Source organism: Myodes glareolus, chromosome 25 (assembly GCF_982192425.1).
Source record: "Myodes glareolus chromosome 25, mMyoGla1.1, whole genome shotgun sequence".
Taxonomy (NCBI): domain Eukaryota; kingdom Metazoa; phylum Chordata; class Mammalia; order Rodentia; family Cricetidae; genus Myodes; species Myodes glareolus.
The window spans coordinates 26,515,151-26,530,598 of NC_142050.1; the positions used below are offsets into that span (position 1 = coordinate 26,515,151).

At 42.0% G+C, this 15,448-nt stretch overlaps 1 protein-coding gene across 1 annotated transcript in view; it reads left to right on the top strand.

Annotated features, from left to right (window-relative positions):
- Positions 1-15,448, top strand: part of Snd1 (staphylococcal nuclease and tudor domain containing 1) — a 401,120-nt gene that overhangs the window by 288,844 nt on the left and 96,828 nt on the right. The gene's annotated exons all lie outside the window — the stretch shown is intronic.

The following is a 15,448-nucleotide window of genomic DNA, read 5'->3' on the forward strand; positions in this document are numbered from 1 at the left end:
CTAAGTGACTGGGCAGTACTGAGATTCAACACTGTTATGCTATATAAAATTTATGAATTATTTCTGAAATTATCAAAAATATTATATGTTTGAACAAAAATTATATGTTCAAAAATTTAACATATTTGGATTGCAGCTGACTGTTGATAACTGAAACTGTGGATAAGAGGAGAGCATTGCTACCTAGATATATTTTTTAAATAATTAGTAGCAGGTTTTTTCATACAGTAAACACAAATGGCATTTACTTACATAGTCTTAACAAATGAAGCTGCATAATATTGGGATCTAGATTTAGACTGCTTCATTCTGAGCTAAATGAAAAGTGAGCTTGGAAATAAAAGAAACTTTAAAATGATAGCAAAACAAATAAATTCAATTCTTGATTGTTTGCTACTGTTAAAAAGTGCATAAGCACTCATTTTTGAGAAAGGAGGGAGGAGAAAAGCAAAATCTAGAGCCAAAACCACCAGAATTTGGATACTACTTCTGCCGTGTGAGATCATCTCATCAGCCTCATTTTCTTCTCTTGCCGTCATCAGCTTCTGTTTGTTCTGATGCTTCAATTTTAGTATCTTCACAGGCTTATGAAAGCAGGAAGAAGGGCCTGGATTGAAACAAGCTTCTCTCCCATTTTCTCAACCATAATAATTCAACACAAATGCCAATGTCCACTCTCAGCAGGCCTTGGAGACCTACTGGGAAGCAAAGATGTGCAGTTTATTAAATGAGGTGCAAAGGTGGTCCATCTCAACTAGAAGCTGGCTTACTGTTCCCTTCCTAAACTGACCAGCTTGACTTGTCTCAGCACCTTCTATAAGGGGTAGAAACTGATCCTGTAGCATATTAATATCATACTACATAACAGAAATAGAAAATAGCAATGGTGTAGAAAAACATGATAGCTACATTAGTGCCTTTTCTTACTGTTATTAAAAAGAAAAGGCAGTTCCAGATTGCTGACATAAAGCTGAAAAAGTCTTTGCATAAGGGAACATGATAGATTCTCTTACTACTTCGAATTGCTGTGCTGGAAGGAAGATGGGGAGCGGGAATGAATATAATCAAATAAATTAAGCCTTGAAACCCAAATAGTGCTGGGTAACCAAGCTGACTACAAATCAAACAGAGAAGTGTTTGCTAAAGAATACATGAGCTTAGTTGAAGCTGAATGAAATGAGACTCTTTGTACATATGTGTATATTTCTCTTGACATGTGCAAAGAGTTGCTTCTTTGGCGAAGAGCAGCATCCTTCCATGGAGAAAATACTGAAGAGCATGTTTCATCAAATGGCAATGGGTAACCTTTATCAGAGGTAGCCAAACCCATTCATAGCAGGATGTGTGTGTTTCTGGTTTCTGCTTTTAAAGATTCTTTTGTGTTTCATTTGCACGTGTGTGTGTGTGTGTGTGTGTATTGTGTTCATGTGTGTTAATACACATAATTGATCTGTGAGAGAGTTGTTTCTTAACATTTTTCAGTTTTCCTTATATTAATCTTGGACGATTGCATCATGGTATGGGACATAACAACCTCGTCCAGAATGTTTATTTTGTAGAGTTGTCCCATAGGCAACCCTGACAGCACTCTGATGTAAAAATGTTGTGGTCTGTTCAGTCATTTTGTAAGTGAGGAAATAGACCCGGTGAAAAGAAGTGGGCTTATCTCTGTCACAAGCTGTTAGTAGCGTTAGCAGGGATCTCATCCACTTGAGCAGGGGTTCTCACTCTTCCTAATGCTGTGATCTTTTAATACAGCTCATCGTGTGGTAGTGACCCCAACCATGACATTATTTTTGTTGCTACTTTCTAACTGTTGGTTACTGTTATGAATCATAATATAAATATTTTGGGGGATACAGGTTTACTAAAGGTTCATGACCCACAATTTGAAAACCCGCTGCTCTGGGGTCTCCATTCTACATTTTGTACCCTAGCATAAAATGGTCTTAGCTTGCCGTTGCTGAACTGATAATCCCTCACCTCAGAATGAAAGCTGTAGTGGACATCAGTTCAACCACCGCTGTAATCTTTTAGAGTCTTTAGAAAACTGGAATAAAATATATTTGACCTCAAGTTACAACAGCAGCTGCTTTCTCATTATTTGACAGCACTCTCCTGGGCCTGTTTTTCCTTAAGTTGTTAAATAGCCTTAGGACAAAATGAGTATGTTCTGACTCCAGCTAAGATTCAAGCACCATTTTTTAAAGATTTTTTTAAATTATTTTTAAGTGTATACAGGTGTGTGTGTGAGTCTGTGCACGTGAGGTGACTGTGGAAGCCAGAGGCAAGGTGTTCATTTGGCCAACATAGAGGATGACTGCAGAAGCGGAGTTAAGGCTGGAGTGACAGATTTCTCAAAAGAGGACCCAGGTGGCATTTTAGAGAAGCAGTTCTATCCCATGAGTAGCAGAGTCCTTCTGCCATCAGCCTCACAACTCTTCTGGAGAGTCAGGAGGTCTACACTTGAGAGCGTGCTGAAAAGCTGATCTCCAGGTCAGGGAGACAGCACTCCCGTTGTCTCTGAAATCATATTTCCTCACTGTGACTTCACATTGATACTGCCTGCACAAGTAATACTGCCAGGGATGGGGGTGGTTTAAAAAAACAAACGAAACAAAACAAACAAACAGCAAAAAACTCAGTTTGCCAGAACGATGATGGAGAAAATCAGGGAATGTGGTTTCTGCTTTCATGTAACTGTCATTGTTGTCATCCCTGCGGTGTATTTCCAGGAGCATGCTGTTGTCTGCTCTTCATGCTTCACAGGTCTCCGCCAGCATCGTCCTGGGCTCTGGATCAGGCCCTCCTTCCTGTTCATCACGGCTTGCCTGTGTCTACTCTTGCCATGCCCTTTAGAACCAAGTTTTTGTTTTGTTTTTTTAACTGTATTGTACCCATCTATACTTACTTTTTCTTAGTTTATTCTACTTTTACATATGGATGTCACCACTCTTCATCTCCTAAGCAACTAACCTTAAAAATATTTCCAAAAGGTAACTCTTGAGTTTAGTGAGTGTGGCCATTTTCAGATAGTGATTTGGAGCGTGATTAAGTAAGTAAGCTAAAACTTAAGGGAAAACTTCTCCATGAGGGTTCATCTGTGTAAAACATTTTCTTTTCCATGGTATTTTCCCATGTCCCCTACCTCATCCCCTTGGATGCTTATCCTGGTACCTTTCAAGAAGGGCTCTTGTTGCCATTTAACAAGTAAATATCAGAGGCTCAGTGAAGATGTTGCTTGGCCAAGGTCACACAGCATCATTTAGGCTGGAACCGGTACTTCCTGCCTTGCCTCTTTAGGAACAGAGGGAGGAGACCAATTTGATTCGTTTGATTCGTCCTTTTTGGAAGTCAGAACAATGTTTTGTTTTTGAAAGGAGTATTTTGAGCTTTTCAATTCCAATCTTCCACAGAGACAAATTCTTTATTCTTCTGCCGACAAATTTGACCTCCTCTCAGTCCAGTGTCTCCATCTCTTTAACACATTCCACTCTGTTTTAGAAGCTATCTCAACACCAGAAACTGGCCCATGTTATTTGGTATACATATGTAATATAGTAAAAGCCATTTCCATAAGAGTTATTATAAGATGTAGGTGATTATAAAATAGCTCACTTTTAACCCTTAGTTCTTTTGGAATTTCTGCTCACAAGGCTTGATGATTAGACTTCTTCAGAGGGAAGGAGAATGCTGTGATAATGGTTCTGAGATAGCTCACAATTTTAATTAAAACTGAATCTTACTGATAGCATTTCAAAAAGTTATGTTTAAATACTGGTTATACAGAGTTGAAATAACCATCTTTATGTTTGTAAAATTACAATGAAATATATTGGGAAGAACATCCATGGAATACAGATGTTTTTCTGAGGCCAGGACTTTCCTAAGGTCAAGAAGCAGGAGAATAACAGAATTCCTTTTGTGCTTTCCCAGAGGGAGCAGAGTTGAAATTGAGAGTGATTCGCTGATGCTCCCAGTGTTTCTGTAGCATCCGAGGGCAGCTAAGATGCCAAGCATCCAGCAGTTCACAGGATATCTTCCACAGGGAGGAATTGTTCTACCTCCAAAGGCCACATTGATAATTCTCAGAGAGAGACTGAGTTTTTTTTTTTACTTTACTTTTGTCCTGCATTCCAAATGCTAAACCGTCTTTCTGTCATTGGAAACATCACGAGCACACAGAGACCCCTCACATGACCGTGCTTGAGTTCCTCTGGCTGGTATCTACTCAGTTCTCTGCTTCCTCGATGCTCACATGCTGTGTCCAGCCTTGAAAATTGCACCTGCTACCTTGGAAATTCCACAGTTGGAACACAGTAGAAACTTAGTAAATGGTGGGGAGGTAAATTGATGGTGAACTGGTCATCCTTTCACATGCACTAAGGCTCAAGCATCCTCATGTATGACTGGACAGCTTTGTGTTCTCTTGAGCACTCATGCCGAAGCATGCTCTGTAGGAGGAAGCAGGTGGTGTAATAGGATGCTCCATTCGCTCCTGGTTTTCATCGAATATGAATGAGGAAGTTGGAATAAAATAATTAAGAGTCTCTTACGAATTCCAACTTTGGAAATTCTGTGCTGTATCACATGTTTAGGGGGCACTTCAGTACGACTCACCATAAACATCAGCTTTAGAATAGCCAGAATAAGTTTGACTTATGGGTGTCTCCTTTATTTAACTTATCTTTGCCTTCTTTTTCTCATGTGCAAATTATAATAGCTCTGAGCATTAAAAAGCAAGGTACATGTTTTTCAAAAGTACTTGATCCAGTGCCCAACACAGCAGAAGCTAACATTCACAGTATTGTAACTTTTTATGCTAATTTCTTCTCAAATATGCTGTGGGGCATCTTCATGCACTTTGGAACCCTTTTAATTACATGTGAGCTTGGATGTAATACATAAAATGTTTTTTCAAAGGTCCATAGTATCAGATTATCTCCTGATTCAGGAAAAGATACCCAAAGTCAGAATTCTACAATATAAATCAGGACTCCAGACAAATGAGATGAAGTGCATTCAGCTTGAACTGACAAGATCCAACAGAAACACCTGCCTGTCAAAAGATAGGGCTTCTAATCTATACTTGATTGCTATGTAAACAATTGTGTAGGTCATTGAACTGCTCTAATTTCTAGTTCCCTCCTCTTTTAATAATAAAGAAGGAATTTAGGCTAAGCCATTTGTAAGGTTCTTTCTAGGTGCCTCTCTGGGAGTGCCACTATCTTCCAGCAGGCTGGGTGGCTTCTTCCCTTACATAAGATGTGTGTGCGCGCTAGCAGAGAAGAGCTGACTGAGTGAGTGCTTAGCAAAGATGATTTGTGTGGAGTTATTTTGAGACCCCAGGGGAAGGAATGGCAGCCAAGCCCTGCAGTATTTTAAACCATATCACTCAACTACAAAGATTAATATGTTACAACATTTCTGCCAGAGCATTGGTAAAAGAGAAATAAGAATGTAGAGACCTTAACAAGTAATAAATGCCAGTCCTTTCTGAACACACAAGGTCATTTCAGTGGTTTCAATCCATCGTGATCCCTTAGAGTTTCTCACAGTTTCTCACTCTTGCCTGCCCTGCATATCCCTGGTGAATATCTGTGATGTTCACCAGACTGCCTCTGCAAGAGACATCTGATGCTTTCTTGTTCCCTAGGTGTGGAGCAGGTAGGTGTCTGGGTATGCAGAGAAGTAATAAGTTCATACTCTGGCAGTCCAGAACACTTCAGTCATTATTGACAGAGCTTGACACTCTAGGCTGGCTAGAAGACATCCCTACCAAGCACCTACCTGTCCTACTCCAGCATGAACAGCTCTCTGCTCGGGCTGGGTGAATCACAAAGGATGTTCTAGTTTAGTGACCTTATGGTTAGCAGCTTCCATATGAAACACTTATCTTGGTTTTGTTTTCTTGTGGCTGTTGTGCTGTGGAATTGGCCTCAGTGAGCCCTCACTTTGCTGTCCTCTTTGCCATTCAGGAACTAGTACCTTCTAAAAAGGCTGCCTGGGGTGGAAATGCTGACACATGCATGGTTATATAGTCCTAGAATTAGCATCTCGTGTTCAGAGATTTAATCGCCTTCTTCTGATCCAGAGGGAAGCCTTAATGGGCCATGGTGTGTCCAGATACTTGATAAATTGTGGAAGACAAAGCCCAGAAAGATACTTGTCCAGGAGTGGCCACTTTTATTTTGCTTTGTTTTATTCAAAGACATATAATTAATTATCTTAATGACCAAACCTATGTATTTATTACATCAAATACATTGTTGCATCAAACAGATTGGCATATAACATGCAGCTCCAAGGTTCCACAAGGATATGTAGCCCTATATTTTTCTATAATTTAGGGGTCTTGTCACCATCTTCTTGCATAGAATAGTAGAAAAGACGTGGATGGTGGAACAACTCAGAAGAAGCAGTGAGCTTGCTTGCTTACTTGTTTCCTTGCTTGCTTCCTCACTTACATATGTGAGAGAGGTAGAGAGAAAACAGGCATACAGTATGAGACTTTGGAGGAGATCATCAGAATATGCCTAGAAGAGAATAACCCTTCCCCCAGGAATGATGACCAGGTATGAGCAAAGTTAAAGACCCAGCTATGGCTGTCCTAGTCCACTGTTCCCTAATCTCTTCCACTGTGCCTGTGATCGGTAGGCACAGCCTGGTTCCAAGCTTTCTGAGTGACCAGGGTCTTTGTAATAACCACCATCCCCTTGTTAGGATCCCGTATCTGATTTCAGCCGTAGAAAAGGCCAGTCCTATTTCTTCAGCCCCTCTTTCCATACTTTCTTCTTCCCCTTCTTTGCCCTCGCTCCTTGGGTAAGTAAGCACTTACATGTGTGCATTCATTCATGGTCTTGCATCCTATGCTCCCACACACGCACCCCGTCCCGCACCTGCACTCTTCGGCTATGATTATGCACCAGGCTTCATTATCAGGGAATGAGCTGGACTGAGAGCTGTGTTCAGGTAATTCACTCTCCCTGCAGCCCTAAGCACTCTACTACCATCCATCCCAACTCCACCCCACATACACTTGTCTTGTGTGTCCTGAGTGGTATGCGTGTTAGGTTAGGGCAGTCTTCTAGCCCTGGATCCATCAGCTCAGGTTCATCTCGGGAAGCTGATCTTTCTGCTATCTGATGCTTCCTTCTTGCTGGCCTCATCTTCTCTCATTTCCCAATTGAAGCTTTCTGTCCAGTGTCACAGTTCAAATCCTAATACTTCTGTGCCCCGTTGCGCCTATGTGACAGGAGCTAAAGCCTTACCAAGTGTGCATTATGCCTTCCTTCCTTCCCAGAACACTGGCTGCAGTGGTGCCTGAGATGGTCTCCACTGCAGTGCTTCGGCATCAGTAAAAACTAAAGATCCTTTTCATTCCCCCTCAGGTCTTCCAAACGGGATATAATTGTTTCGGTAGAGCAGTCTTTCTCTGAATTCTGCAAAGTGGATTCTGGGCAGTAGTTTGGATTTGCTGTTCCTTTTTATCCCCAGAGAGCTTGGCTGAGAGAAGGAAATGAATAGGCTACTTGTCACAACACCACCAGGGTCTCCACTGTGCCTTGGGCTGCTGCTGAGAGATGAGAATGGAAATGGACTGGGAAAGGAGCCAGTGAAGGCCAGATGCCTCAGAGATGACAGGTCCCACCTCCCCTCCTCTAGGGAGGGCTTTTCCTCAGCTGGCTAAGTCTGGCTCTGTCACTGTAGCTTCCTGCCTAGAGTAGGGCAAGAATCAGACACCATCTCCACCTTCCCTGCCCCCTCGTCTTCCCTAAAGCAACACATCTCTCTCTAAACTCCTGAACCTGACTCTCAATAGTGCAAAAGGAAAATGCTCCCCACAGTACAATTCACACCCCTTTAGATCTTTTTAATTAAATCAACCAGGAAGATATTTCCAGATGGAAGACTTCATATTATGTAGGTTTAAAGAGGAAAAAGAATGAGATAGTAGGAAATCAAAACTCTTGTCTCGTGGGGGTCTTGAGAATGTTTATCCTAGAGAAAATAAGACGTAAGGATGAGAAAAAGTAGATGTTGTGTCTTCAAATATGTGAAGGCTGTCAGATGGGTAATAGAGGTTTTATATGGCCCCAAGGAATTACACAAAGTCTTATAGAGCCCAGAATGTCAGATTGTTGAATTCTGATATTATTTGGTGAAGTACGGGCTGCCACTCAAGAGTTTTGAGTAAATTGTGAGCTTTAGAAGATTATTCTGGTAGCTGTGTGCATGAAAAATCTCTATAGAGGAAAATAGAGGGCAGAAAGGAAAACCAGAAGATTGTGGCAAAACAAGCACTGGCTCATATGGAGAGAGAAGGAGCAGTGAGCAATGCTTCTGCATGGAGAGAGCAACTGAAGATGAGTTTAGCTTAGGTGCACTGAATCTGAGGTATTAATTGGGCACCCAAGGGGGAGTCTCTTTCAGACATTTGGAAATGAAGGTTAGTGTTGGGAGGACAGTTCAGAATTCTGGGAGGCTTGTTCTCCGTGATTATCACCACAAGGAAAGGTATGAGTGAATGGGAATAGGAATGAGGGTGCATAGGGAGGGCGAGGCTGAGGGTTGTGTTATATGCCTTTAATCACAGCACTAGGCAGGCAGATCTGTGGATTCAAGGCTAGCTTGCTCTACACAGGTTTGGAACAGCTGAGGCTACATAGTAAGCATAGAAAGACCCCGTCTCAAAAAAGTAAGGGGTGGGGGCTTGAGAGATAGCTCAGCAGTTTAGAGCACTGACTGTTCTTCCAGAGGACCCAGGTTCAATTCCCAGAACCCACATCGCAGCTGACAGCTATCTGTAAATCAAGTTCAAGGGATCCTACATCTCCATGCCATAAAATAAAAAAGAAAAAAAGCAAGGGGGTACTTGCCTATCATACACAAAACCCTCGGTTTGATCCACACTACTGCACAAAACCAGGTGTGGCAGTGTATACTTAAGATCCTATTACTTGGGGAGAATGGGAGAATCAGAATTTCAAGGTCATCCTTGACTATTTCAGGCCAGGCTAGCCGACATGAGACCTGTCATGACAGGAGACATATCTTGCAGCCCTGAATGCTGGAACAACTAGAGAAGCCTAGGGGAGGAGGGAGTGTAGAATGCTGTCAGGACATCTGTAGGACCTCTTGGTTCTGTGCTTAGAAAGGCAACCTGCGTATGAAGCTGTAGGACCAAGAACGTCTGTGCAATGGATGTGGCAGGAGGTGGAGACACAGAAAGGCTTGTGGAATACGCTCCAGGTTTGAAGTGGGAGATCTGATTCATGAATACAGGGAACATTGATGGGAAAGGTTGCCATAGGACAGGGTCTAGGGAAGAGCAATGAGGTGATATGAACATTGCCTAGCCAGTGTCCTTCTCTTCTACTTTCTAGATTGTGTGAATGTGGGGTATTTTTCACTAGTGGTGTAAGTTATACTGTTCTTACTGTTTGTTTTGTCTGCTGTTGTAATTGTAGGAGGTGAGCCCTCTGCTTGCCTGATAGTTTTCTTGTTTTATTTTGTTTATATAGTAAATGACATCCTTGAGAATAAACACTGGCAAACTTTTCTATAAAGGGCCAGACAACAAATAATTTAGGCTTCTTAGACCTTATTATGGTCTCTGTCACACTGTTCAACTGTCTTTGTACCATTAAAACAGCCATAGATAGCAAGTGAATGTGGCCATCTTTTGACAATGTTTCACTCATTAATAGACACTGAAATTGGAATCTCATGATTCTCAAATACCATAGATATTACTCTTTTGACTTCTTTTCTTCAGCCACCCAAAAGTGAAAACAATATCTTAATTTGTAAACTAAACAAAAATAAGTGGTGGGTCAGCCAGCAGATCTCTATTAGAGGCCAGCCTGGTGTATACAGCAAGTTCTAGTGTAGTTAGGGTTACATAGTAAAACTGTATCTAGAAAAAAACAAAAACAGGTGTGAGTAGACTCAGTTCTCAGGACATTAGCTGATGACCCCTGCTCCAGAGTTTGGTAATCCAGAAAGAAGGAAGTGGGGACAGGCACAAAGCCTGTAATCCCAGCACTTCAGCACTTGGGAAGTAGAGGCAGGAAGAGCATGCATTCCAGGCGAGCCCGGGCTACATAAGAAGGACTCTGTCTCAAGAGAAAAGGAAAAGGAATGTCATTCTTTGCCTACACATGCTGCTTCACATATCAGGACATGCTCTGTCTGTGTGTCCAAAATCAGTCTGTCCTCTTGGAGAGAGCACTGTCTCTTTAGCACACCTTTGCTTTCCTGTGTCCTGGATGTTGACTCTTTATTTTTTTCTTTTCCTTGTTCCTTTAAAGTTAATAAGAGAAAGGTCTCTCTCTCTCTCTCTCTCTCTCTCTCTCTCTCTCTCTCTCTCTCTCTCTCTAATCCATTCTCTGTATTCATGGGCCTTAGTATTTCTGACACTAGCTGTTTTTTTTTCTTCCTCTATTCTGCTAGCTAAGTATACTAATTTCTAAACATTTGGAATTCACTCTCCTCAAGAGGAGGAGCTCAGAGCAATTTTCACTGAGTGAAGGCTCAAGAAAGGTGATAGTTTGGAAGTACACTGAACACATCTCAAAACCATTTTGTTCAAATAACACAACACAGCTTGGTTTGGAAGTCACTCTAAATTTATGCGAGTAAGTAGCTTTTACATTTGGCTGCCAGGTGTGTGCCAGAATACCTTCTGGAAGCTTGTACTTGCAAGAGCCACGTGGGTATTTCCTGTGGCTTTTTCTCTACCCTGAAGCTAATCTCTTTCAGAGTCTGGATGGTAAATTCAAATTTTTCTTGTTACCCATTAGCATAGGATAAAAGAAACTAAGACAGGGAACCCTTTGGTACCAGAAATGAAAGGGGGGAAGGAAAAAATAAATCTAAGGTCTGTTTGATTCAAAGATAAAGTTCCATGTTTAAAATAAGTCAGTAAAAGCAAAGTTGAGGTTCTCATAGAAACCAACTCCCCCTCTTTGCTCAGGCGCAGGATGTTGGTTCTGGGGAAATGCTGTCTCCACAGCCTGTTACATAAAAGCCAGCACCTTGTAGGAGCCTTCTTGTTACTTGGAAGGCTATTGTGGCTCTACTTCTTGACCTCAGAATTTTTCATTTTTCTGCCTGCTAATACAATGATGTTTTTGATATGGATAAGGAGGAGAAATTCCAGGATGGACCTACCAGAGAGTACCACATCATCCCATGCCCAGTCATTCTCGTCTACTCCTTAGCTGACGAGCATCCTTGCAGCTGCTGCTCATAGCAGTCAATGAGCATGGTAGCCCAGAGCCTGGCACGTCTAGCCTCCTCTCCAAAACACCCTGGAGACAGCCTGCCACTTTTTTTTTTTAAGCTATGGTCTTGGGGTGCAATGGAAGGGAAAGGCCTTGTTAATAAGGGAGAGGTTTTTTTTTCTTTTTCTTTAAAACTCAGTTGTTTTCTAATCTTGCTCTGCAATAGGTAGAATTATAAAAGGTTGTTCCAGTGCAGGCTTGATTGTTATCTGCTATGCCAACTCCATCTGAAAAGCTTTTCTCCGTTTGGGGAGTGATTCTTCGGTGTCTAAAGCTGGCTGTAAATCAGGTTTCGAGGAGTGGGTTATGCATTCTGCCCAGCTAGACTGAGAATGAGAAATCTAGTGTCAAGCCTCTAAGCCAGCCCTACCTTGTCTCTTCCATTTACCATGACCAATGATTTGCATTTAGCACAAGCTCACCTTGAAGTCCTGGAAATAAGTATCACTAAAATTCCTCTTTAATTCTCCAAGTGTTAACTCTGATGCATACAAAATTCAGGAATAGAGATTGATGTAGCAGGTTTGTTATATTATTTCTACTACATTCTCTCCTACTGACATTTGTGTTCACAAGCAATTACAAGATTCTACCATGTGCCATGTACTATAGGTGGAAAAATCGGTGTCCCTTTCCTCAGCTGACAACAGAATGGGGATATATTAACAGACTAAGGCTTCTATTAAGACTTCTACCAGAGAAACATAAAGTATGCTTAACAGCCCCGCTCTGCACCACTGACTGAGGATTCTTCCTTCTTATTCCCCTCCCTTTCTTCAGAACTAGCTGCAGTTCCTACTGCATTGTCAAGGCTTGGCCTTATTGTTCCTGTACCCAATTAACTCCAGGCCCTAGTCTTTCCACAGATGCATCAAACTTCGCAAACCCAGACCTAATAAAAATCTATCCTTAAAAACTCTGAACTAAAAGCATTCATTCTTACCTCCTGCCCAGTTCTGACTCCCTTGACTACAATTACCTGAGATGTTTGATCCCTTTAATTAGGATCCTTTCATTCTTCTTTCATCCCTTTATTCTGATCATTGAAAAAACGTTAGCAGTGGCATGTTTCAGAATTGGTCCACAGGATTCTAGCTTCCCCCGAGAAAACAAAGTAGGTCTTTAGAGAAAAGGGAGAGAGTAAAGAATTTGAGGCAATGTAAAATCCTGATTTTTAGTTCTGAACTTTTTATATAAATTGAGGCCTGATACTACACAGAACTAACTCTTAGAGCCAGCTGGTCCCTTTCTCTCTGGACCATCTTAGGAATGTGAAACTGAAAGCCAATTGTGCTATCTCTTGTTTCTTGATTTTTAACTGATCTATTGGCAGTGTTGCAGCTTAAGACTTCCCAGTGGCTCTTAAACCAGTGAGCAAGAACCTAAAAGCAAGCTTTTGGTACGTGAGATGTGTAACAGTTCTGAGAACCAACAACTTGAAGTGATTCAGTTTTTAAGTGGTAACCATATTCCTTATAACTAAGCAGGTGGCCTGCCTGCCTCTGCCTGTCATGAATAACTGAGGGTGTGTTCTTAGCACTAAGGAAGAGAATCTCTATCTAAAAGTACTCCCCCCATCACCACCCCAAGTCTCTGTGCACAGTTGAAGTGCTGTGATCTCTATGGATACTGGGGTTTTTTCACTGTGTTTGTTGGCAGGGAGAAAGGGGCAGGGAAGGTACAGAAATGGAACTAATTGAATCTGGGGGTAAAAACTCTGCGGAGAGCCTGTGGATTATAAATTGAGTAGCTGCAGCAGCAGGAACGCAGGCAAAGGTATTGAAGTGCAATCAGTGTGACAGGAAGCTTATTTTGGTGCTCTCTCTTGCCTTGCCTTGTCCTTGACAATTCCTCCAGGGGGCTGTGTATATAAAAGGAAGAAAGAGGGATCCACAGTTTTCCATCTGGAAAACTCAACAGCATTCCTGCCTGGGGTTTTAGAGACTAGAGAGGAGGATGGCCCACTCAGTGAGACAGTCTGCTTTCTCTGTGCTAGCTGTCTGTCCCTGTGTCTGTACCCACACTCACTTTAACTATTTCCCTGGCATGTTGCTGGTAGATAAAGCCGTTTGTTGTTGTTGTTCTAAAATTCCCACCAGAACTACTGTTCTGTCTCCTCTGTTGATTAGATCAACAAAAATTATGTAGAAATTTCAGGGGTCCAGCAGTACTTAAATCAGAAAAACTTAGAGTTGAATTATTATTAAGATCTGTCCCTAAATGTAGCAAGTAAAGTCATAGTTGATTGGTGTGTGCTTCTTTGTAAGAAAGGAATGGCTAAACACCTTTCAGCTTCAGGATTCAATAATGACATTCTCATTGCTATTTGGAAACTTATTTATAACCCAGTAGTTACTGCCACACTGTTTTTCCAATATTTTGTCCAGATTTTCCTTCCCCTAATAATTATAGCCCTGCTCTCAGGCTAAGCATCCTCTCCTTTCTGGTGTTTACACCTTTCAAATATTTGCAGATTGTTACCGTGTCACCCTCTTAGTCACCACATAGCTGAGCTCTACAGATTTAGCACTCTTATCTTCCCTTTAAAATTAGGCCTCCCCACCCTGAGTCATTTTCTCCTGCTCTCTGAAAGGGTGCTCCAGTGATCTGCATTTCCATGTGGCCACATCAGTGCTGATCATACGTGAGCATTGCTGTTGTGTTGAAAACTGAACATCTCTGCTGTACCCCAGCATCTCAGACATGGCCGCTCACCGTTGACTTCTCAAATGTGACACTCTAGAGACCAGTGGGGTACATAGGTGTGGCTGTGCTATGCATCTCATCTGGTAGTGTTGTGTTACCATGGGAGACTGGGATATCTGTGGTTAAGGATTCTGTGAATCCCTCTTCTGTTATCCACAAAAACACCTCTGTCTTCCAAATGGGTCACTCCAGACTCATACATTCAGCAGATTTGCTTTCTGCTTGCTGGCACCTTTAAAAATTCCCAGCTCACCTATACCTTCTTCCTCCCTGTCACTAATGCTGTCTAGTCCATTACAGACACTATGTGGGAAGGGGGCGGGTCTGAATGAGAAAGACTTTGAACTCAGAAAGCTATTACCAGCTAGAAAGTATCCCCTCTACTACTCTATAAGGCACCTTAGTAGTGACTGAATTTGCCATTTCTGTCTTTTGATGTTTACTTCTTTTTCTCAGAATTTTTCACTCTTATTCATTCAACACTCCTTGAGAATCTACTTTGTTGCTTGACAATGTATTTGGTGTCTGGTGTAGAAAAAAATAGACTTTGAATATAACACAGTGCCCACCCTCAGAAGCAATTTCTATGTAAGTTCTGGTTTTATCTCTGTTGAAATACTAGACTCCCATAACTCGTGGTGGTAGTGAGGGGAGATTTGTAGGAACATCAATGAAAGCCATCTTAGAATCCTATCCTATGAAATCCATTTAAGCAGGATCCTAGAACCTGGAAGATGAGTCTGAGGAAATCTCTGCTGCTTATTGCTTCCTGCCTGTGGTTCCTCACTAGGCTTATGCTTTCCACATGGGACATGCAGATTCCGTTCAAGAAAGGGTCGTACTTGCTCACCTGTCATCTACTGTCTTTGTGAGGACACGGTTATATTGCTGGCATGGCTAAATCTGTCCATCCCTCCTACCCACTTCTGCTTCCCATTCTCAGCTGTAGAGTCATGAGAACAAATACCAACATCGTGTGGGGGGCACATCACTGCTTGGGCCTGGGAAGCCCACCATTGACTCAGCCATAGCATTCAGTCTCCAGTCTTACAGATGAGATGAACGCTCATCTGTCTGCCTAATATACTCCAGCTGTCTCTCAGTTGTTAACAGTGTACAACCCTAAAGTAGCTAATTCAGTCACCACTAATGTGCCATACACAGTAGTGAAGGGGGATACTTTCTGTCTGGTAGCTTAGCTGTATGAGCACAGTCTTTCTCTCATACCAATGCCCCTACCTTCCAGCATAGTGTCTAGTCTGGGCTAGATGACATTGGTGAAACAAGGAGGAAGGCATAGGAGAACTGGGAGATTTATGAGTGTCCCAGGCAGACAGAAGGAAGTTCTGCTGCATGTCTGCTGCTCCCTTCCTTCTGATGGCAAGGCTAGCAGAGAGCGCGGTGGAATGCAGTCAGCACCACGGACTAATCCTTCAGATTGGTTTTTGCTTCCA